The sequence below is a fragment of the Notolepis coatsorum genome (assembly GCF_963971535.1).
Source record: "Notolepis coatsorum genome assembly, chromosome: 1".
Taxonomy (NCBI): Eukaryota; Metazoa; Chordata; class Actinopteri; order Aulopiformes; family Paralepididae; genus Notolepis; species Notolepis coatsorum.
The window spans coordinates 15667323-15690089 of NC_140165.1; positions in this window are offsets into that span (position 1 = coordinate 15667323).

Consider the following 22767-nt stretch of genomic DNA (forward strand, 5'->3'; position numbering starts at 1 on the left):
GTCAGTGAATTCCACGACCACAACACCAGAGGGAGTTCCACAAATCATGTTCAACCCAGATTTGGCTCAAACAAGGGACTAAACACGTTCCGCAATTATGCCACAACAATGTGGAACGCCCCACCCACAGCTGTAAAATAATGTGAATCCCTACCCTCCTTCAAAACCGCTCTCAAAGAGCACCTACGGGTCGCTGCAGTTAAAAACTGGCCCCGTAAATGTCCAACCCCCCCATCCCCCACCCACCCAACTCCCTCAAATGTACAGTGCTTTCCTCCGACGCATGTGCAGCCTGGGGCAGGCCAACCTGGCCGCGCAGGTTCTCACCGGGGAGAGTGTAGCGTGTGGGAGGCCACACTATCTCTCCTTAGTTCCAACCCTTGCTGAGCAGGCGCCCCGACCGAACTGTAGGGGTCGCTGTCCACAACGCCCAGGACCCACCCTTCAGCTTTCCCACCCCCTGATACAGCCAATTGTATCAGTGTGAGAGGCCAGCCAAGCTGATAGCAACGCCGGGAGCTGGATTCGAACAGGCGAATCCAGTGTCTCCCGGTGTTGGTGACGAACGTAATCTCTGTGCGCCACCTGCCCCCCCATTCTGCAATCTGTTAATAACGTTTTCAATCAATCAATCAATCAATCAATCAATCAATCAATCAATCAATCAATCAATCAATCAATCAATCAATCAATCAATCAATCAATCAATCAATCAATTTTAACTCAAATCGTATTTCCTTCCAGAGGAACAGGGTGGAAAGGAATACAAACCTGAGCATAACATAAGAGGGAAATGGCTGCCATGTGAATATGATCAACAATAATCTACTCACGTGGATCTAGGAAGGAAGTCTACAATAAACGTTCTACTGAAGTTTCTTGTGAGTAAGTGTTCAATGATTTTCGGAAAGAGACACTGTTGTTGAGTTTTTTCAAAATCTCTCTCAAAATGTTTGGGGGGCGCTTTGAGAACCACAAAATAATTGACATTTAATACGATTATATTGGAGTATTGGGTAACGGCAGACATCTCCAGACCCCAAATTCACCCCAAAATCAGTTTGTTTGTATTTTTTATTTTGGGTTACCTTCCCCAAAATAAAGTTTTTAGTGAAATAGCTTCACAGAATAAATAGATTCCATTTGATTTGGTTAGTAACAGCATCGTGATGGGAATCTGGTTGACCAAATGTCGATTAGACGCAGTGCTCGCTGTAAGAGAGAGGGAACGGAGATACAAAGAGGAGAGAGGGAGAGAGAGAGAACAAAGATACAAAGAGGATAGAGGGAGAGAGAGGGAACAAAGATACAAAGAGGATAGGGAGAGAGAGGGAACGAAGATACAAAGAGGAGAGAGGGAGAGAGAGGGAACAACTATACAAAGAGGATAGAGGGAGAGAGGGGGAATGGAGATACTAAGAAGAGAGAGGGAGAGAGAGGGAACAACAATACAAAGAGGATGGAGGGAGAGAGAGGGAACGAAGATAGAAAGAGGATAGAGGGAGAGAGAGGGAACGAAGATACAAAGAGGAGAGAGGGAGAGAGAGGGAACAAAGATACAAAGAGGATAGGGAGAGAGAGGGAACGAAGATACAAAGAGGAGAGAGGGAGAGAGGGAGAGAGAGGGAACAACTATACAAAGAGGATAGAGGGAGAGAGGGGGAATGGAGATACTAAGAGGAGAGAGGGAGAGAGAGGGAACAACAATACAAAGAGTAATAATGCAGGACCTGTTGCAGAGGTCTTTATTTGGCATGCAACGACACTCAATGTTTTTAGTGGTACACACAGCGGTTAGTTTTTTAGCACACACACCGGAACACACACGCATGCATTGTCTCTTTAGGATCGCAGATGCGATTTGTCTCTGCGATTAACCCATCCCGTCTTCCTTCCCCCCCAAGGGCAGCCGGGAGCAGACAGGCGTCAGCGTGGGCCGCACCAGGGGACCAATCCAAGTGCTCCTGTCCGTCTTCGTCAAGGACGCCACAGCGTTAGCGATCTGTTGTTGTGCATGTTTTTCCATTGGGTTTATCTTATCGGGGGGGAAACCCTTGCGAGCACGGGGAGAACATGCAAACTCCACACAGAAAGGCCTGGGAGATACCCCACCTGGGTACCTGGCATCATGGAAACCTGGTCCCCAAGCGGGAATTGAACCCTGGACCTTCTTGCTGTGAGGCGACAGTGTTAACCACTACACCACCGTGCCGCTAAAAGAGGATGGAGGGAGAGAGAGGGAACGAAGATAGAAAGAGGAGAGAGGGAACTAAGATACAAAGAGGAGAGAGGGAATAAAGATACAAAGAGGAGAGAGGGAGAGAGGGAATAAAGATACAAAGAGGAGAGAGGGAGAGAGAGGGAACAAAGATACAAAGAGGAGAGAGGGAACTAAGATACAAAGAGGAGAGAGGGAATAAAGATACAAAGAGGAGAGAGGGAGAGAGGGAATAAAGATACAAAGAGGAGAGAGGGAGAGAGAGGGAACAAAGATACAAAGAGGAGAGAGGGAGAGAGAGGGAACTAAGATACAAAGAGGAGAGAGGGATTGAGGGAATAAAGATACAAAGAGGAGAGAGGGAGAGATGGAACGAAGATACAAAGAGGTGCCGGTGGGTCTAGATCCATTAGCGCCTTGGCGCTGTTTGTTTGTGAAATCTGACAGAAGGGCTGAGGAATGTCACATATCCGCCAGCCATTTTCCTTCCTGTCAGTGTGTGTGTGTGTGGTGGGGGGGGGGGGGGGGGGGGTCAGCTGTCAGTGAAACACTATTCAGTAAAACAGAGGCGTCATTTGTCAATCTGCATTGCAGCATCACAACACAGATATCACATTTGCCCGTTTGTCTCCCTCTGACAGGGACTTACAGGGACGCACAATGGTGCCGAACCCCCGGGTCAATTCCTCAATGAGGCGCCCCGCACTCCAGGCCCGAGCCTGACCCCCGTGAGTGACAGGGTTCAGGGCCTTGGGATACATGCACAAACACATGGGCGCGCGCACACGCACACACACACACACACACACACACACACACACACACACACACACACACACACACACACACACACACACACACACACACACACACACACACACACACACACACACACACACACTCACTCACTCACTCACTCACACATACACACACACAGACACGCACACACACACTCACTCACTCACAGATACACACACACACACACACACTCACTCACAGATACACATAGACAAGCCAACACACATGCAGGTGCGTGTGTACATAGAGGATCACATACGCACACATACCCTCACTCAAAATGATACATAGACACACACACACAGACACTCTCTCACTCACTCACTCACTCACTCACTCACTCACTCACTCACTCACTCACTCACTCACTCACTCACTCACTCACTCACTCACTCACACACTCACTCACTCACACACACACGCACGCACCCACGCACGCACGCACGCACACACACACACACACACACACACACACACACACACACACACACACACACACACACACACACACACACACACACACACACACACACATTTAGTGTACAGGCGCACAAGCCAACTCACACAGGGGTGAATGCACAAATGGCCCCTTGCTCGAAAGGCAACCATCTCAAAATGCAAACTGCCGCAGAGAGTACAATATTGACTAGAATCTGCTAACGAATGTCTACGAATTCCACAAACCAACTGCGGTTTGGAGAAAATACCTAGGAATAAGAAATAAGAAATCGGCACGAACCCCGGAACCTTGGACGGTTCTTCTGTGGACATGTTGATTAACCCTTTCACTGCCACACTACCAAATGGTTAATCATTTCACTACCACACTACCAAATGGTTAACCCTTTCACTACCACACTACAGAAGGTTAACCTTTCACTACCACACTACAGAAGGTTAACCTTTCACTACCACACTACAGACGGTTAATTGTCTGTAGTGTGGTAGTGAAAAGGTTAACCTTCTGTAGTGTGGTAGTAGTGTGGTAGTGAAAGGGTTAACCATTTGGTAGTGTGGTAGTGAAAGGATTAACCATTTGGTAGTGCGGCAGTGAAAGGGTTAACCATTTGGTAGTGTGGTAGTGAAATAGTTAACCATTTGGTAGTGTGGTAGTGAAATGGTTAATCATTTGGTAGTGTGGTAGTAAAAGGGTTAACCATTTGGTAGTGTGGTAGTGAAAGGGTTAACCATTTGGTAGTGTGGCAGTGAAAGGGTTAACCATTTGGTAGTGTGGTAGTGAAAGGATTAACCATTTGGTAGTGTGGCAGTGAAAGGGTTAACCATTTGGTAGTGTTGTAATGAAAGGGTTAATCATTTGGTAGTGTAGTAGTGAAAGTGTTAACCATTTGGTAGTGTGGCAGTGAAAGGGTTAACCATTTGGTAGTGTGGTAGTGAAAGGGTTAACCATTTGGTAGTGTGGCAGTGAAAGGGTTAACCATTTGGTAGTGTGGCAGTGAAAGGGTTAACCATTTGGTAGTGTGGTAGTGAAAGGATTAACCATTTGGTAGTGTGGTAGTGAAAGGGTTAACTCCCAGCTCTTCTCTGGTTGGTACCGTGCGTGGGATCACCCGTAACCGGGGTAACTGTGTCCACGGCTGGGTTTAATTTAACAGTAGGGCGGCGGCTCTCTCTCCACTCCCACATGACATGTTGCCCGTTTGTCTCCCTCTGACAGGGACCTTAAGGGACTCACAATGGTGCTGAACCCCCGGGTCAATTCCTGAGCGGGACTCCTGTGAGTGACAGGGTTCAGGGCCTTAGGATACACGCATGCGCACGCACACACACACACACACACACACACACACACACACACACACACACACACACACACACACACACACACACACACACACACACACACACACACACACACACACACACACACACACACACACACACACACGCACACACACACACACACACACACATACATTTACTGTACACGCACATAAGCCAACACACACAGGGATGAATGCACACATGGCCCCTTGCTCAAAGGCCAACCATCTCAAGACACAAACGTCCACACAGAGAGCACAATATTGGCTAGGATCCGTTAACCCTTTCACCACCACACTACCAAAGGGTTAACCCTTTCACTGCGACAATACGGAAGGTTAGCCGCTTCACTGCCACACGACAAAGGGTTAACCCTTTCACTACCACACTACAGAAGGTTAACCCTTTCACTACCGGTGAAAGGGTTAACCTTCTGTAATGTGGTAGTGAAAGGGTTAATGTGTACGAATTCCACAAACCAGAGAAGAGCTATAGGACAGTGAAAACATGAAATCAGCACAAATACAGAACCTTGGATGGTTATTCTGTTGACCTGTTGATTTAACGTTCAGCTTCTCTGGTTCATACTGTGCATGGGACCAACTGTAACAGGGACCAACTGTATTTATGAGTTACATTTAATATGAAGGCAGTTGCTTCTTCCACATAAAATGTTGATTTTCACATTGTTGTCAGATTGAGAGTGTGTTTGTATTCTGTGTGGATCTGTCCTGCACAGAGAAGAGCACTGAAGAGGGTTCAGCAGACTGGAACACAGTAAGGAAAGAAGGAAGGAAGGAAGGAAGGAAGGAAGGAAGGAAGGAAGGAAGGAAGGAAGGAAGGAAGGAAGGAAGGAAGGAAGGAAGGAAGGAAGGAAGGAAGGAAGGAAGGAAGGAAGGAAGGAAGGAAGGAAGGAAGGAAGGAAGGAAGGAAGGAAGGAAGGAAGGAAGGAAGGAAGGAAGGAAGGAAGGAAGGAAGGAAGGAAGGAAGGAAGGAAGGAAGGAAGGAAGGAAGGAAGGAAGGAAGGAAGGAAGGAAGGAAGGAAGGAAGGAAGGTTTGAGTTAAGAAGGAAGGAAGGAAGGAAGGAAAGAAGGAAGGTTTGAGTTAGAAAGGAAAGAAGGAGTGGCTAGGTGGTGTAGTGGGCAAGGTGCTCGACACCAATGCAGGAGACGCTGGGTTCGAGCCCAGCTCTCCACATTGCTATCAGCTTGGCTGGTCGTTCATACTAACACAATTGGCAGTGTTAGGGGTGGGAAAGCTGGCAGGGTGGGTCCGGGTCGTTGTAAACAGCGACTCCTACAGTTCGGTCAGGGCGCCTGCTCAGCGCGGATAGGATCTAAGGGGGGTAGTGTGATCCTTCCACACGTTACACCCTCTCAGTGAGAGTCCGCGCTGCCAGGTGAAAAGAAGCGGTTGATTGGCTACACGTGTGTCGGAGGAAGCATGTGATAGCCTCCACTCTCCCAGACCGACTGTAGGGGGTAGGTGCGCAGCAACCAGGAAGGGGATTGGGAATTGGCATAACGACTAACATTGGGATGGGATAAAACCGGAGGAAAAAGGAGGGGGGGAAATATCAATAAAAAAAAATAGAAAGGAAAGAAGGACGTAGGTAAGGAAGAAAGGAAAGAAGGAAGGTTTGAGTTAAGAAGAAAGGACGGAAGGAAGGTTTGGGTTTTAAAGGAAAGAAGGAATGAAGGTTTGAGGTAGAAAGGAAGGACGGAAGGAAGGAAAGAATAAAGGATGAGTTAGAAAGGTTAGAGTAAGAAAGGAAGGAAGGAAGATTTGAGTTTGAAAGGAAGGAAGGAAGGAATGAAGGTTTGAGTTAGAAAGGAAGGAAGGAAGGAAGGAAGGAAGGAAGGAAGGAAGGAAGGAAGGAAGGAAGGAAGGAAGGAAGGAAGGAAGGAAGGAAGGAAGGATGGTTATAAAGGAAGGAAGGAAGGAAGGAAGGAAGCAAGCAAAGAAGGAAGGAAGGAAGGAAGGTTTGAGTTTGAAAGGAAGGAGGGAAGAAAGGAAGGAAGGTTAGAGTTTGAAATTAAAGAAGGAAGGAAGGAAGGATGTTTGAGTTAGAAAGGAAGGAAGGAAGGTTTCAGTTAAGAAGGAAAGAAGGAAGGAAGGTTAGTTAGAAAGGAAAGGAGGAAGGAAGGTTTGAGTTAGAAAGGAAATAAGGAAGTAGGTAAGGAAGAAAGGAAGGAAGGAAGATTTGAGTTAGGAAAGAAGGAAGGAAGGAAGGAAGGAAGGAAGGAAGGAAGGAAGGAAGGAAGGAAGGAAGGAAGGAAGGAAGGAAGGAAGGAAGGAAGGAAGGAAGGAAGGAAGGAAGGAAGGAAGGAAGGAAGGAAGGAAGGAAGGAAGGTTTCAGTTAAGAAGGAAAGAAGGAAGGAAGGTTAGTTAGAAAGGAAAGGAGGAAGGAAGGTTGAGTTAGAAAGGAAATAAGGAAGTAGGTAAGGAAGAAAGGAAGGAAGGAAGATTTGAGTTAGAAAAGAAGGAAGGAAGGAAGGAAGGAAGGAAGGAAGGAAGGAAGGAAGGAAGGAAGGAAGGAAGGAAGGAAGGAAGGAAGGAAGGAAGGAAGGAAGGAAGGAAGGAAGGAAGGAAGGAAGGAAGGAAGGAAGGAAGGAAGGAAGGTTTGAGTTAGAAAGGAAGGTTTGAGTTAGAAAGGAAAAAAGGAAGTAGGTAAGGAAGAAGGGAAGGAAGGAAGAAAGGTTTCAGTTAAGAAGGAAAGAAGGAAGGTTAGTTAGAAAGGAAAGGAGGAAGAAAGGTTTCAAGAGTTCAAATTTCACAAAACTGTATGATGGAATGTTCCTTTCTGCCTGTCTCCATGTAGTTCAGCAGGTCTACGCTGCAGCACCGCTACAATAGTGTTCAGTTTCCATTCACCTCCACACAGATAAACATCCTGTGGTCTCTGAATAGCCTCTATCCCCCACGGAGCGTCCTTGTAGTGTCTTTATCACATTAGCCCAGCTGTGAGGAATCGCAGGCGGCTCATGCGTGTACGATGATGGATCGGATACCCTTTTGCGTGATAATACCACTACCATTCATAAAGAACAGAAAACTCAACAATAAAAGAGAGCAACGAGGCATATCCCAACCCCCTCGCGGGCCCCGGCTTTTGTGCGCGAGGCGTGTCGGCGTGTAGTACACGAGGCGTGTTAGCGCAGACGTGCTTTGTTTGCTAACACTGGTGTGCCCACATAATATATAGGAACTATCTCATCCATCATAGTAGACTGCCGCCTCTTTAAAGTGAGCAAATAAAGGAGGGGAAAATGTGCTTAGAAAAACGGGTGGAAACCATCCAAGTGACAAGTTACCGGGACAAAAGGGTGGCATTTGATACGGAAAGCGGTATAAACCGCCTGTTAACCCTTTCACTACCACACTACAGAAGGTTAACCCTCTTTTATGTATCATTGTTATTATTGTGTTGTGAGTTGTGTTGTTTCATGTTTGAAAATTGAAAATAAAAAAGATTTGATCACAAAAAAAATAAAAAGGTTAACCCTTTACTATCACACTACAGACGGTTAACCTTCCATAGTGTGGCAGTAAAGGGTTAACCTTCTGTCGTGTGGCAGTGAAAGGGTTAAAGGCAGTAAAAGCGAGGACGGGTCGTCGGACATCTGGCCTCTGCCAGTGAAACGTTATTGAAAGCGTGGTAACCGTGGAGACGTTTAGTCTAGGGCTGTCGGGGGGGGGGGGGGGGTCAGACAGTCAGAGGAGCGCGTCTGACTACAGGTTGACTCTGATGCCAGTACCTGGCCTTGGAATGCTCGTCTCCGTTTCACACCTGCTCACGGTAAACATGACCCCAGGGGGGTTGGGGGGGGGGGGGGGGGGGGGGGGGGGGGGGGTTCAGGGGTCAGAGGTCAAACGAGGTCTGTCTTAATTATTTGGTAAATTTTGACGGAAATGATTGACGGAACTAGAGCCCCGGGAGTCCCTGTGGAAAGCCCTGTGTACTTTGGCGCACGCCTCACATATCGGCATGTAACTCGAGAACCGCTGAACGGATTTTGTCAATCCGGGCAATCGACAGGCAACAAATAGGGCTTTAATTCTATATATATATATTGTATTAAAAGAAATGCACACCCAAGCCGCTAGAGGTCAGCAAAGTGGCGCATCGCGAATCGTCTCACATGTGGGCCCTTGTTAATGTTGCGTTTTCTTTTTCAAATGTAGCCAAGAGTAAAGACCTTAACCCTATCAAAACAGCAGTCAAAGTGTATATTTTCATTTTTACCAATGTTTTTAAGATTTACCGTAAATAAGAATTTATCGAAAAAAATGCTAATTATATCTATTTTATCGTAAAACCGTGAGGAAATGACTAAATCCAGATGAAAGAGGAGCCTTTTCCCTATCCATAGATGTATGATTTGGCCATAATAAGGTCAAGGTCAAGTTCAAGGTCAAATATGAATTTATAAGTATTTATTACTGTATCTACAAATCCTTCTGTTTAATCATCTTCGCTTTATTCATTTGCATTTTTTGTACACTCGATCTCAAGAAGGTGCTGAATGAGCTCAGTGAGCGACAATTGTAACATGGCACAGATGCAAGAAAAATCGTAATTTATATTCTCTATATATTTTTCATTATAATTTACTCAAGCCTAGTAACAGACACAATATTTCTCACACTGGGAATACATACCCCCAGGTCCCTAGGTGTTCCTAGATACCAAGAACATGCTAATTGACCTTGTAGAAGTGGAGCTATCTTCCATTTACTTTATTTGTAAGGCCCGACAGCACACGTTAATGTCCCCATGTGCCGGACACGTCTTCTTTAAACAAGTCAAAAAGAAACATCACAATAAATCAAGAACAAAACAAAAACACCATAAAGTCCAAAATGTTTTAAATAAATTAAACAAATGCCTTTCACTGCCACACAACAGCAGGTTAACCCGTTCACTACCACACGACAGAAGGTTAACCCGTTACTATCACACTTTTGATAGTAAAGGGTTAACCTTCTGTCGTGTGGCAGTGAAAGGGTTAAAGACCGTAAAAGCGAGGACGGATCGTCGGACATCTGGCCTCGGCCAATGAGACGTTGTTGAAAGCGGGGTAGCCGTGGAGACGTTTAGTCTAGGGCTGTCGGGGGGGGGGGTGTGGTCAGACAGTCAGAGGAGCGCGTCTGACTACAGGTTGACTCTGATGCCAGTCCCTGGCCTCGGAATGTGCCTATAGCCGGTGCTCGTCTCCGTTTCACACCTGCTCACGGTAAACATGACCCCAGGGGGGGGGTTCAGGGGTCAGGGGTCAAACGAGGTCTGTCTTAATTATTTGGTTGATTTTTTTCACATCAAGTTTGTGGATTGTGGAGTCGGGGAGTCGGCTGTCAAAATCTGTCAAAATGAGTCGTTCGGTTTTGCCGATGTACTGAACACCTGGCGCTGTTACAGGCTGCTGTTATACTGTAATGTGTACTATATGTGTGTACTGTAATGTGTACTATATGTATGTACTATGTATGTAAATAAAATAAAATAAAATAAAAAAAACGTAAGTCTTCAGAGGTAGGGCCCGACAAGCCTAGTACTTCTCCCTAGCCCTTTTCAGACAATTGGATAATTCTGCAATAGCAGCTGGTAAAACGTTGTTACTGTATGTGTCCAAAGCCCGAAATAAAAAATAACTGAACTGAACTGAACTGCTGTTACAAGCTGCTGTTACAGGCTGATGTTACAGGCTGCTGTTACAGGTTGCTGCTGAGGAGTTAGTCCATAGTTGTAGTTTTGTTGAATGTAAATAGTTTCATGTCAGTTTTGTGATTGATTGGCACAGATCCGCTTTGTATTTAGATGCTGATTGCATAAATAGCTAATTTTAAGGATTCAATTTAATAATAATAATAATAATAATAATAATAATAATAATAATAATAATAATAATAATAATAATAATAATAATAATAATAATAATAATAATAATAATAATAATAATAATAATAATAATAATAATAATAATAATAATAATAATAATAATAATAATAATAATAATAATAATAATAATAATAATAATAATAATAATAATAATAATAATAATAATAATAATAATAATAATAATAATAATAATAATAATAATAATAATAATAATAATAATAATAATAATAATAATAATAATAATAATAATAATAATAATAATAATAATAATAATAATTAATTGCATTTATATAGCGCTTTTCTAGACACTCAAAGGGCTTTACAATGTAGGGTGGAAATAGCCTCCTTCACCACCACTGGTAGCAGCCAACTGTGGGCTACGCAGGCTCAATGGCTGCCATACACTGGCACCCGGCACACATCACACTACACAATGACTCTACCATACACACTGGCACCAGGCACACATCACACTACACAATGACTACCATACACTGGCACCAGGCACACATCACACTACACAATGGCTGAAAGGCTCAGGAGACAGGGATTGATATCAGTCAATTAAGGGGTTGGGATAATTAGGTGCCCTTGATGTCAGAGACCTGATTGGGAATTTGGCTGTCGGGGAACCCCCTACTCTTTACGATAGGCGTCCTGGGTTCTTTAACGACCGAGATTCAGTCAGGACCTCGGTTTAGCGTCTCATCCGAAGGATAAGTATAAATTACATACAATGGTCTATCTGGCCACTATTAGTTGCTGATTATAGCTTATCTAAAGAGAGACAGAGAGTACATTATGCCAGGTTTGTTTTTAGAAGTTATTCAAATGATCTCATTTGGCAGGGAACTGTTTGGCAAGTGATTCAAAGCCTGCAGCCATCCACAGTTGGATTGTTTTACATAGAACTAAAGCTGAAATTGCATCAAGGTGAATTGCTATTATGGTGGTCTGTAATATCTTTCAGGGATCGTTTGGAATATAAGTGGCTTTATAGAATGATCTAAGTTTCATAAAAAGTGGAGTTTAGCCTTTTCCTGCCCGGGTATAATTTATTTCACTGTATATGTATAGATTATTTCACTGTTTACCTTCATTTTGGACATAGGTCCCAAACCACGGACATTTAAACAAATAAAAGTTTCAAGCTGGTCAGGAAGGCTAGCTTCATGGTGGTCAGACTAGAGGTGGTGGCAGAGAGGAGGATGAGAAGGAAGCTGGCCGCTATCCTGGAGAACCCCTCCCACCCCCTCTATGAGGAGCTAGTCAAGATGAGGAGCACGTTCAGCCACAGACTCATACCCCCCCCCCCCCCAACACTACACCAACTGCCTCGGCCAGTCCTTCATGCCAACAACTGTGGGCATGAACTGCTGCCAGCAGCTGGAGAACTAACGGCTGCACAGAACTCGAGAACTATTAGGAATGTCTGACCACTAAGTGTGTCTGACTCTTAACCAACCTGCACGGACTACAACGTGTGACGTATATCATCACCTGCACCTTGTGTTTACTGTTTCCTCTTACGCATAGTATATACAGTATATTCGGATAAAAATTCTTTATTGCCTATATTTATTGTACCATAATAACAGATATGGCCTACAGACCCCAGTTAATTATATTGTTTACACTGTTTATTTTTTCTCATATTTCTATATTCAGAGTTAATTATATTGTTTACAATGTTTATTTTCTCTCATGTTTTTATATTCAGATACAATTGTATTGCCTATATTTACGTTTTTCTACAATTACCCTGCCCATACCCTCCCCTCCCCTCCCCCATGCTGCTATGACGCACGACTTTCCCCAAGGTGATCAATATAGGAATATCTTATCTTATCTTATCTTATCTTATTTTATCTTATCTTATCTTATCTTATTTTATTTGATCTTATCTTATCTTATCTTATCTTATCTTATCTTATCTGAATATCTCGGGGCACCTTGTCATCAAGGTCTCAGGGGGTCACAAATGTCTTTGAACGCAGAGGATCATGATGGATACCGCTTCTGCCTGGGGTGCTTTGTAAGAACGTCGAAACAGAAAGGTGTCTCGGTTGTAGCTGGTTTTGGTCCACATTTTGGTTTCAGGGAGGTTCAGAAACTCTATATGTAGCTTTGTGGAGGTCCACCCTCCACAACACACCTCTGAGAGAGCAGCGAGGTTAGGTTTTGAGTGTCCTGAGAGGATTGTGAAACCCTAATGACTGTTGTAACGCTGAAGGTCGCTGATTGTGACACCTTGAATGTATGGCTTAGAGGGATATTTCACTTTAGTCGACCGTATCAAGTTTCAGCAGTCTTACCTCTATGTAAAGTCATCTACTAGTAAGCTAGCGACCACTGTCATCTGCTGTCAACACCACCGTTCCTCATTCACTTCCATTCATTTTGAGGGCCGAGTCTAAATATCATATTTCATACTATCATAGGAGTCTGACACCTGGGAGGATGGGTGGTGTTGACAGCAGACAACAGGAACAGCGGTGGTCGCTAGCTCACACTAGCTTTAGATAGAGGTAACTGCTGAATTCTAACAAGTTCTATGAAAGTGAAATATCCCTTTAAAACCATACTTTAATTTGCCTTAGGTAAGCCTTGGTCACTCTTAAAGCTGTACATGCTTTTTGGTTCCTTGATAGGACTGTTCCCCACTGAACAAATTCTTAGTCGACAAATCTGTAAACCTTTATTTAATTTAATTTGAAACCTTTATTTATATAGGGAAGACAGTTGAGAGCAAGCTCTCTTTTTCAACATCACCCTAATTACAGCATTTGGACATAGAACACACATTGCATATAGTATACATAGGTACATACATACATACATACATACATACATACATACATACATACATACATACATACATACATACATACATACATACATACATACATACATACATACATACATACATACATACATACATACATACATACATACATACATACATACATACATACATACAAGCACAAATCATGTTAAATAATGAGAAAGAAAATCTGAATGAAAGATAATAATAAAAATGTACATTAAGTTAACAGCTAAGAGAAGCATGAACAGTCCATACATAGCATATCTTCAATAAGAACACTAAATGATTTTAAGGACACAAGTTTGTCCAATTTAAGAGCGTCCTGCAGTTTATTCCACCTTTGCGGGGCATAAAAACTAAAAGCACTTTCTCCTGCCTTGGTGTTTACTCGAGGACGTGTGTTTCCAGTGTGCAGTCATGCAGAAAGACCTCATTAAACATAGTGCTTAATTATTTAGGGGATGACTCCTCTAGCATGAAAAATCCAACAAACATACAAATGTATTCTTGGTCGACTGAGACCAAACTGACCTATTAATGGACTAAGAGCCATATTCCTTAATAATGTCAGACCTTGTTTGCCTGAATAAAGACTGTACACCCGCCTTTGTTACTCAATAATGTTGCATGAATACGGCACTTAGTACTGAACAGCGCAGACACACAGGTCAAAAGGTCAGATTTCTTTATATAGCACATTTAATAAAAACAACCGAGGTTGACCAAAGTGCTGCACAATACAAAGTACAAAAGCAATGTAAATACAATACTAACACAGTACTGCACAATTTACCCAAACAGAAAGAGTACTGCAAACAGTGCTACACATTTAACAATACAAATACAACAGAAGAATACGATATAAAATGCACAGTGAAAAAATAGAAGCGTGGATGTATACGGCTCGACCGGAAGGAAAAGCCAGTGGGAAGACGTGACCCTTTCACTAGCACACTACAGACGTTTAACCTTTCTGTAGTGTGGTAGTGAAAGGGTTAACCTTACGTAGTGTGGTTGTGAAGGGGTTAACACTTTGCCGTGTGGCAGTGAAAGGGTTAACATTCTGTATTGTCGCAGTGAAAGGGTTAACCCTTTGGTAGTGTGGTAGTGAAAGGGTTAACAAATAATTGCTAGATACCGGGAGATATGCAAAGCACTGTGATGACAGAGGCAAAGGAACACTTTGCATCGACGTGGAATTTCACAGTGAGGGAAGGGGGGGGGGGGCGTTGAATTCCACCTCGATGCCAGGTGATGCTTCACTTCTCGTTTTGATTGAATGGAATCAAATCAAGCGTGACGTTTTCGGAGCGGGTTAAGAAGCCGACACGGCTTGTCTCTCGGGACAAAACAAGAAATGGGGCCCGATTTAAATTTGTTCAGTCATCCACCAACATACCCTCGTAGTAGTGGCTATACCCAATCCTGCCAGGAACTATATCCACCAAGGGAGAAATTCTGATCTTAGATTGGAGGTTTGGGAGGAGGACGTGACGAATCAAGGGGCTTTCTTTTTGTGGGGGGGGGGGGGTTCTGTGTGTACCGGACAGCAACTTGGCATTGAATGAGGGCGGATCTTGAGTTTCACATACAATCACTTGGCAGAGAAGCCACTGTCTGATACGCTGTGGTGCTCGTAAGAATCTGTCCATCACTCTTCTTATGCTGCGCAGGGAGTTTCAAACATAGGTCATTCTGTTTCATAATAATGATTGTAGAAAAATGTATCTGTCAGTTTTCTATACAAACCACCACCCAGTCATAATAACCTATGTTATTATGAAAACGTTAATCGTTATATGTAAGGTGAGCTCTATAATCATTTGAACCATGAAATGTATTCCGTCAAAGGCTACAGCCTGGGAGTAATCTACCGTGATACAGTTTAATCTGATTTGACAAGAACTATAGGAAAAGTACTCCACCATGAAATCCTCTGCAATAATTTACTGTTCTCAACTTGTCTTTTGCATTTTTCCTCCAAGATATTTCGAAGGGGCACAGTTCGGATTCAAACCCACGATGTTGTGATTACACTGTATGCACCTTTCCCTTCTCATACAGACGAGTTTCTTGTCCACGTCAGACTCGGTGTGCACGCGCATCAAGGAGGCTAAAAGGAACATAATCCGGTTCAGAACAATAGAATAGAATAGAATAGAATAGAATAGAATAGAATAGAATAGAATAGAATAGAATAGAATAGAATAGAATAGAAATCCTTTATTTATCCAGAGGGAAATTCTGCACTACAGATTGCTCGCAGTAAACAGTAAACATTTAGGTAGTCAAAAACAAAAGTCACGAATAAGAATACAAATAATAGAGAATAAAGTATGGTCTGGGACAGGGGTGGCCAACCAGTCAGAGACTAAGAGCCACAAAAATTACTGTGGTACCACAAAGAGCCACACCATATACCAGCGTTTCTGTGAGGTTTTGCCCGCTGCTCACTACCTTTTCTCTGTCTTCTTTAAGCCTACTGTTAGGAATTCCCTATTCTCTGTCTTCTTTAAGCCTACTGTTAGGAATTCCCTATTCTCTGTCTTCTTTAAGCCTACTGTTAGGAATTCCCTACTCACTCTCTCTAGCCCCCACCCTCTCGTTCCTTACCCTTAGTGGCCACACCTGTTTGATATTCTATTATCTCTCGCACCTGTGGTGGCAGGCTAATTAGTCCCCCTGTGGGCTTTAAATACCAGGGCGCTTCCCCTCGTTTTGGCGTGGGGTCGTGTTGTATACTTGCCGAGTCATATTCTCTAAACATCTAGACTCTTTCGGGAGATCCTCTGTCTGCCTATGCTGTTCCATTCTCCGGCGTCGAGATGTTTGCTCCAGCCTTCGCCTGCTGTCGCCGTTGCCTGAGAGTGGGACTGGTCTGCGCTCCCTAGACTTCCACGGGAGGCATCCCAGTCATCCACTTCAGACCCCCCGCGCAGCTGTCGTCCTGACGCACATCCAGACCAGCGCAGACGCTCTCCAGTCCACAGCGCGCAACGCGCATCTTCCAAGGACGCTCGAGCTTGGCACGCTCTCCAGACCAGCGCGCAACGCGCATCTTCCAGACCTTCGAGCTTGGCACGCTCCTCCGTACCAGCGCGCAACGCGCATCTTCCAAGGACGCTCGAGCTTGGCACGCTCTCCAGACCAGCGCGCAACGCGCATCTTCCAGACCTTCGAGCTTGGCACGCTCCTCCGTACCAGCGCGCAACGCGCATCTTCCAAGGACGCTCGAGCTTGGCACGCTCTCCAGACCAGCGCGCAACGCGCATCTTCCAGACCTTCGAGCTTGGCACGCTCCTCCGTACCAGCGCACTGACGCGCATCTTCCAGACCTTCGAGCTTGGCACGCTCCTCCGTACCGGCGCACAGACGCGCATCTTCCAGACCTTCGTGCTTGGCACACTCCTCCTGGCAGACGCACCCCGATGCGTCTCTCTGTTCCGACGCGCACACCAAGGTGTGGCGCGCCACTCTGTTCCTCGGCTCCGACAGTGGCTACCCGGTGGACGACATCCTCGCCACCGCCACTGTTCCAGCTCCCTGTTCCGACGCGCACACCAAGGTGTGGCGCGCACTCTGTTCCTCGGCTCCGACAGTGGCTACCCGGTGGACGACATCCTCGCCACCGCCACTGTTCCAGCTCCCTGTTCCGACGCGCACACCAAGGTGTGGCGCGCACTCTGTTCCTCGGCTCCGACAGCGGCTACCCGGTGGACGATGCCCTCGTCACCGCCACTGTTCCAGCACTCTGTTCCTCGGCTCCGACAGCGGCTACCCGGTGGACGATGCCCTCGTCACCGCCACTGTTCCAGCACTCTCTCCCTCGGCTCGGACAGCCAGCCGCCCCGGTGGCGATGCCTTCGTTCCCGTTGCTGTCCCTGTACCATTACGCATGCGCCTGGGTGAGTTTTGATTGTGATGTCACTCACCCAGCGTAGTGCCCTTGCCCCCGTTCCCGCTGCTGTCCCCGTACCTTTACGCATACGCCTGGGTGAGTTTTGATTGTGATGTCACTCACTCAGCGTAGTGCCCTTGCCCCCGTTCCCGCTGCTGTCCCCGTACCTTTACGCATACGCCTGGGTGAGTTTTGATTGTGATGTCACTCACTCAGCGTAGTGCCCTTGCCCCCGTTCCCGCTGCTGCCCCTTTACCTTTACGCATACGCCTGGGTGAGTTTTGATTGTGATGTCACTCTCCCAGCGTATTGCCTCTGTTAGTTAGTTTGGACATTTCATCTCCCAGCGTATTGCCTCTGTTAGTTGTTTTGGACATTTCATCTCCCAGCGTAATGCCTCTGTTTTTGGTTCTCACTTAGAATAGTATTTTTGGACTTTACATCTCCCCCTGTGTGTTTGTCACACGAAGATATTATTACTTTGTTCACTTTGTTATTTGGACTGTTCTGCACCTGCTCTGTTTTTTCCCTTTTGTGCATTAACTCTCTCCTCTGTCCTGCAGAGCGGCCCAGATGTTTTCCCACCAGTCCCCAGTTCCTCCCTGTACCCCAGCCCGCCTCCGCGGGCCTCAGTCCCCTCTGTTCCCTAGTTCTCCCCTTTCTAGTTCCACCTAGTTCCTGTTCCCTAGTTCTCCCCTTTCTAGTTCCACCTAGTTCCTGGTCCCAAGTTCTCCCTTTCTAGTTCCACCTAGTTCCTTGTCCCTAGTTCCCCTAGTCCCCGTTTCTCCTGTTCCCTAGCTCTCCTAGTCCCTAGTCCTCTCTCCCTAGTTCTCCTTGTCCCTGGTTTACCTAGTCTCTAGTTCCTCGGTCCCAAGGCGTTCCCTTAACCTTCCCTTAGGCGTTCCCTTACTTTCCCTTAGTGTTCCCTTTTCCTGCCCGCCTCTTAAAGGCACCTTTCCTTCCCCTCATATTATATTCCTGTATTTGTGATTCTCCCTTAAAGGGACAGTGCCCTTTTCCCTGTATTTCCCTGTTGTTCAATAAATATCTGTTTCTTGGCAAACCATCATACCTGTCTTGTGTTGTGCGATTGGGGTCGGTTACAAACCATAACAGTACGACCCCACCAAATCGACGACCCCAGCCAGCACAGACGGTGTATGTTGAGTTTGCCTTTTTTTTTTCTTGTTCCCTCTAGCTCCCCTGTTAGCCCTGTTAGCTCCCCTGTTAGCTTGTTAGTCTCCCCTTTAGCTTCCCTGTTAGCCCAGTTTAGCTTCCCTGTTAGTCCTGTTTGCTCCCTTGTTGGCCTGTTACTCCCCTGTTTAGCTTGTTAGTCTCCCCGGTTAGCTCCCCTGTTTGCTTCCCGTTTTGCCCTGTTTGATCCCCCTGTAGCTAGCCATGCCCTGGCGGCTAACCCAGTCCCTCAGCAGAGCCCCGGTCTGCTAGCTTGGCCCCGGCTGTTAGCACAGCCTCTTTGTTAATGCAGCCTTGCAGCTGGCATAGGCCCTGTAGCTAGCCAGGCCCAAGCAGCTAACCCGGTCCCTCTGCATGGCCTCCACCTTTTTGTGTAGTTTATCCCACTGCTAGGACTGCCCTTTCAGCTAGCAAGGTCAGTTTTTCTCACACAGCTAGGACTGTCCTTCCAGCTAGCTTGTGCTCTCATGCTGGTCCAGCCCTGTCTGCCAGCCTAGCTCCGGCAGCTAGCGCAGCCTCTATGTTGATGTAGCAGTACAGCTAGCATAGGCCCTGTAGCTATCAGTGCCCTGGCAGCTACCCTTTCCCTCTGCTAGCCTGGCTCCGGCAGCTTGCGCAGCCTCTATGTTGATGTAGCAGTACAGCTAGCATAGGCCCTGTAGCTATCAGTGCCCTGGCAGCTAACCTTCCCTCTGCTAGCCCTTTCCCGGTGCTTCCATGGTTACCCCTTAGCTACCCTGCTTGCCCCTCAGTTCCTCTAGACCAGTTGCTCTAGACCAGTTCTCTAGACCCAGTTCCTCTAGACCAGTTTCTCTAGACCAGTTCTCTAAACCAGTTCTCTAGACCAGTTCTCTTGCCCAGTTCGCTAGACTAGTTCTCTAGACCCAGTTCCTCTAGACCAGTTGCCCCTCTGCTACCCTAGTTACCCCTCGGCGACCCTGTTTCTTTTGCTAGCCCCACTCTTGTGGTGGCTTCCCCTACTGGCTTGGCCAGTGCCTTTGTTTTTGTCTTGTTTTGCCCCCTGCCACTCTGTCTGTATTTGTTTTGGGTCGCCGGGTGGCTCCCGTTGGAGGGGGGGATACTGTGAGGTTTTGCCCGCTGCTCACTACCTTTTCTCTGTCTTCTTTAAGCCTACTGTTAGGAATTCCCTATTCTCTGTCTTCTTTAAGCCTACTGTTAGGAATTCCCTATTCTCTGTCTTCTTTAAGCCTACTGTTAGGAATTCCCTACTCACTCTCTCTAGCCCCCACCCTCTCGTTCCTTACCCTTAGTGGCCACACCTGTTTGATATTCTATTATCTCTCGCACCTGTGGTGGCAGGCTAATTAGTCCCCCTGTGGGCTTTAAATACCAGGGCGCTTCCCCTCGTTTTGGCGTGGGGTCGTGTTGTATACTTGCCGAGTCATATTCTCTAAACATCTAGACTCTTTCGGGAGATCCTCTGTCTGCCTATGCTGTTCCATTCTCCGGCGTCGAGATGTTTGCTCCAGCCTTCGCCTGCTGTCGCCGTTGCCTGAGAGTGGGACTGGTCTGCGCTCCCTAGACTTCCACGGGAGGCATCCCAGTCATCCACTTCAGACCCCCCGCGCAGCTGTCGTCCTGACGCACATCCAGACCAGCGCAGATGCTCTCCAGTCCACAGCGCGCAACGCGCATCTTCCAAGGACGCTCGAGCTTGGCACGCTCTCCAGACCAGCGCGCAACGCGCATCTTCCAGACCTTCGAGCTTGGCACGCTCCTCCGTACCAGCGCGCAACGCGCATCTTCCAAGGACGCTCGAGCTTGGCACGCTCTCCAGACCAGCGCGCAACGCGCATCTTCCAGACCTTCGAGCTTGGCACGCTCCTCCGTACCAGCGCGCAACGCGCATCTTCCAAGGACGCTCGAGCTTGGCACGCTCTCCAGACCAGCGCGCAACGCGCATCTTCCAGACCTTCGAGCTTGGCACGCTCCTCCGTACCAGCGCACTGACGCGCATCTTCCAGACCTTCGAGCTTGGCACGCTCCTCCGTACCGGCGCACAGACGCGCATCTTCCAGACCTTCGTGCTTGGCACACTCCTCCTGGCAGACGCACCCCGATGCGTCTCTCTGTTCCGACGCGCACACCAAGGTGTGGCGCGCCACTCTGTTCCTCGGCTCCGACAGTGGCTACCCGGTGGACGACATCCTCGCCACCGCCACTGTTCCAGCTCCCTGTTCCGACGCGCACACCAAGGTGTGGCGCGCACTCTGTTCCTCGGCTCCGACAGTGGCTACCCGGTGGACGACATCCTCGCCACCGCCACTGTTCCAGCTCCCTGTTCCGACGCGCACACCAAGGTGTGGCGCGCACTCTGTTCCTCGGCTCCGACAGCGGCTACCCGGTGGACGATGCCCTCGTCACCGCCACTGTTCCAGCACTCTGTTCCTCGGCTCCGACAGCGGCTACCCGGTGGACGATGCCCTCGTCACCGCCACTGTTCCAGCACTCTCTCCCTCGGCTCGGACAGCCAGCCGCCCCGGTGGCGATGCCTTCGTTCCCGTTGCTGTCCCTGTACCATTACGCATGCGCCTGGGTGAGTTTTGATTGTGATGTCACTCACCCAGCGTAGTGCCCTTGCCCCCGTTCCCGCTGCTGTCCCCGTACCTTTACGCATACGCCTGGGTGAGTTTTGATTGTGATGTCACTCACTCAGCGTAGTGCCCTTGCCCCCGTTCCCGCTGCTGTCCCCGTACCTTTACGCATACGCCTGGGTGAGTTTTGATTGTGATGTCACTCACTCAGCGTAGTGCCCTTGCCCCCGTTCCCGCTGCTGCCCCTTTACCTTTACGCATACGCCTGGGTGAGTTTTGATTGTGATGTCACTCTCCCAGCGTATTGCCTCTGTTAGTTAGTTTGGACATTTCATCTCCCAGCGTATTGCCTCTGTTAGTTGTTTTGGACATTTCATCTCCCAGCGTAATGCCTCTGTTTTTGGTTCTCACTTAGAATAGTATTTTTGGACTTTACATCTCCCCCTGTGTGTTTGTCACACGAAGATATTATTACTTTGTTCACTTTGTTATTTGGACTGTTCTGCACCTGCTCTGTTTTTTCCCTTTTGTGCATTAACTCTCTCCTCTGTCCTGCAGAGCGGCCCAGATGTTTTCCCACCAGTCCCCAGTTCCTCCCTGTACCCCAGCCCGCCTCCGCGGGCCTCAGTCCCCTCTGTTCCCTAGTTCTCCCCTTTCTAGTTCCACCTAGTTCCTGTTCCCTAGTTCTCCCCTTTCTAGTTCCACCTAGTTCCTGGTCCCAAGTTCTCCCTTTCTAGTTCCACCTAGTTCCTTGTCCCTAGTTCCCCTAGTCCCCGTTTCTCCTGTTCCCTAGCTCTCCTAGTCCCTAGTCCTCTCTCCCTAGTTCTCCTTGTCCCTGGTTTACCTAGTCTCTAGTTCCTCGGTCCCAAGGCGTTCCCTTAACCTTCCCTTAGGCGTTCCCTTACTTTCCCTTAGTGTTCCCTTTTCCTGCCCGCCTCTTAAAGGCACCTTTCCTTCCCCTCATATTATATTCCTGTATTTGTGATTCTCCCTTAAAGGGACAGTGCCCTTTTCCCTGTATTTCCCTGTTGTTCAATAAATATCTGTTTCTTGGCAAACCATCATACCTGTCTTGTGTTGTGCGATTGGGGTCGGTTACAAACCATAACAGTTTCTCAACCTTTTTTTTCAGTCACGGCACCCTTCCTGTGTTTATAGGTCTCACCCTCTGGCCTCTGAAGTTGCTAATGTCTTTTTTATTTGGGCCTCACAGGGTTAAAAGTACCCTGTGAGACACACGGTTGCAAAATTACAAAATCACTTTTAGCCATTTAAAAAAAGAATGTTTATTTAAAAAATGTTAAAGGGGAACTATTTTACTATTTCTTTCACTATTTGGGCACTTTTACACAATTCCTGTGAGTCTATGGAACACCTAGGTTTTTTTTTGGTGCCAACTGCCACATCAACTGCCACATTATTATGCAGCTGAGAAATCTCTGACATCACAGATCAGCACATTTTCAGATGACTCAGTTCAGTGAGGGTGAATATTGTGAGAGGAGAATTGGAAGAATTCGCCAATATGAGAATTAGAGACATATATCCTATAATATAAGTCCACATAGCTAAGGGCCCTTTCTCACTCACTCTATT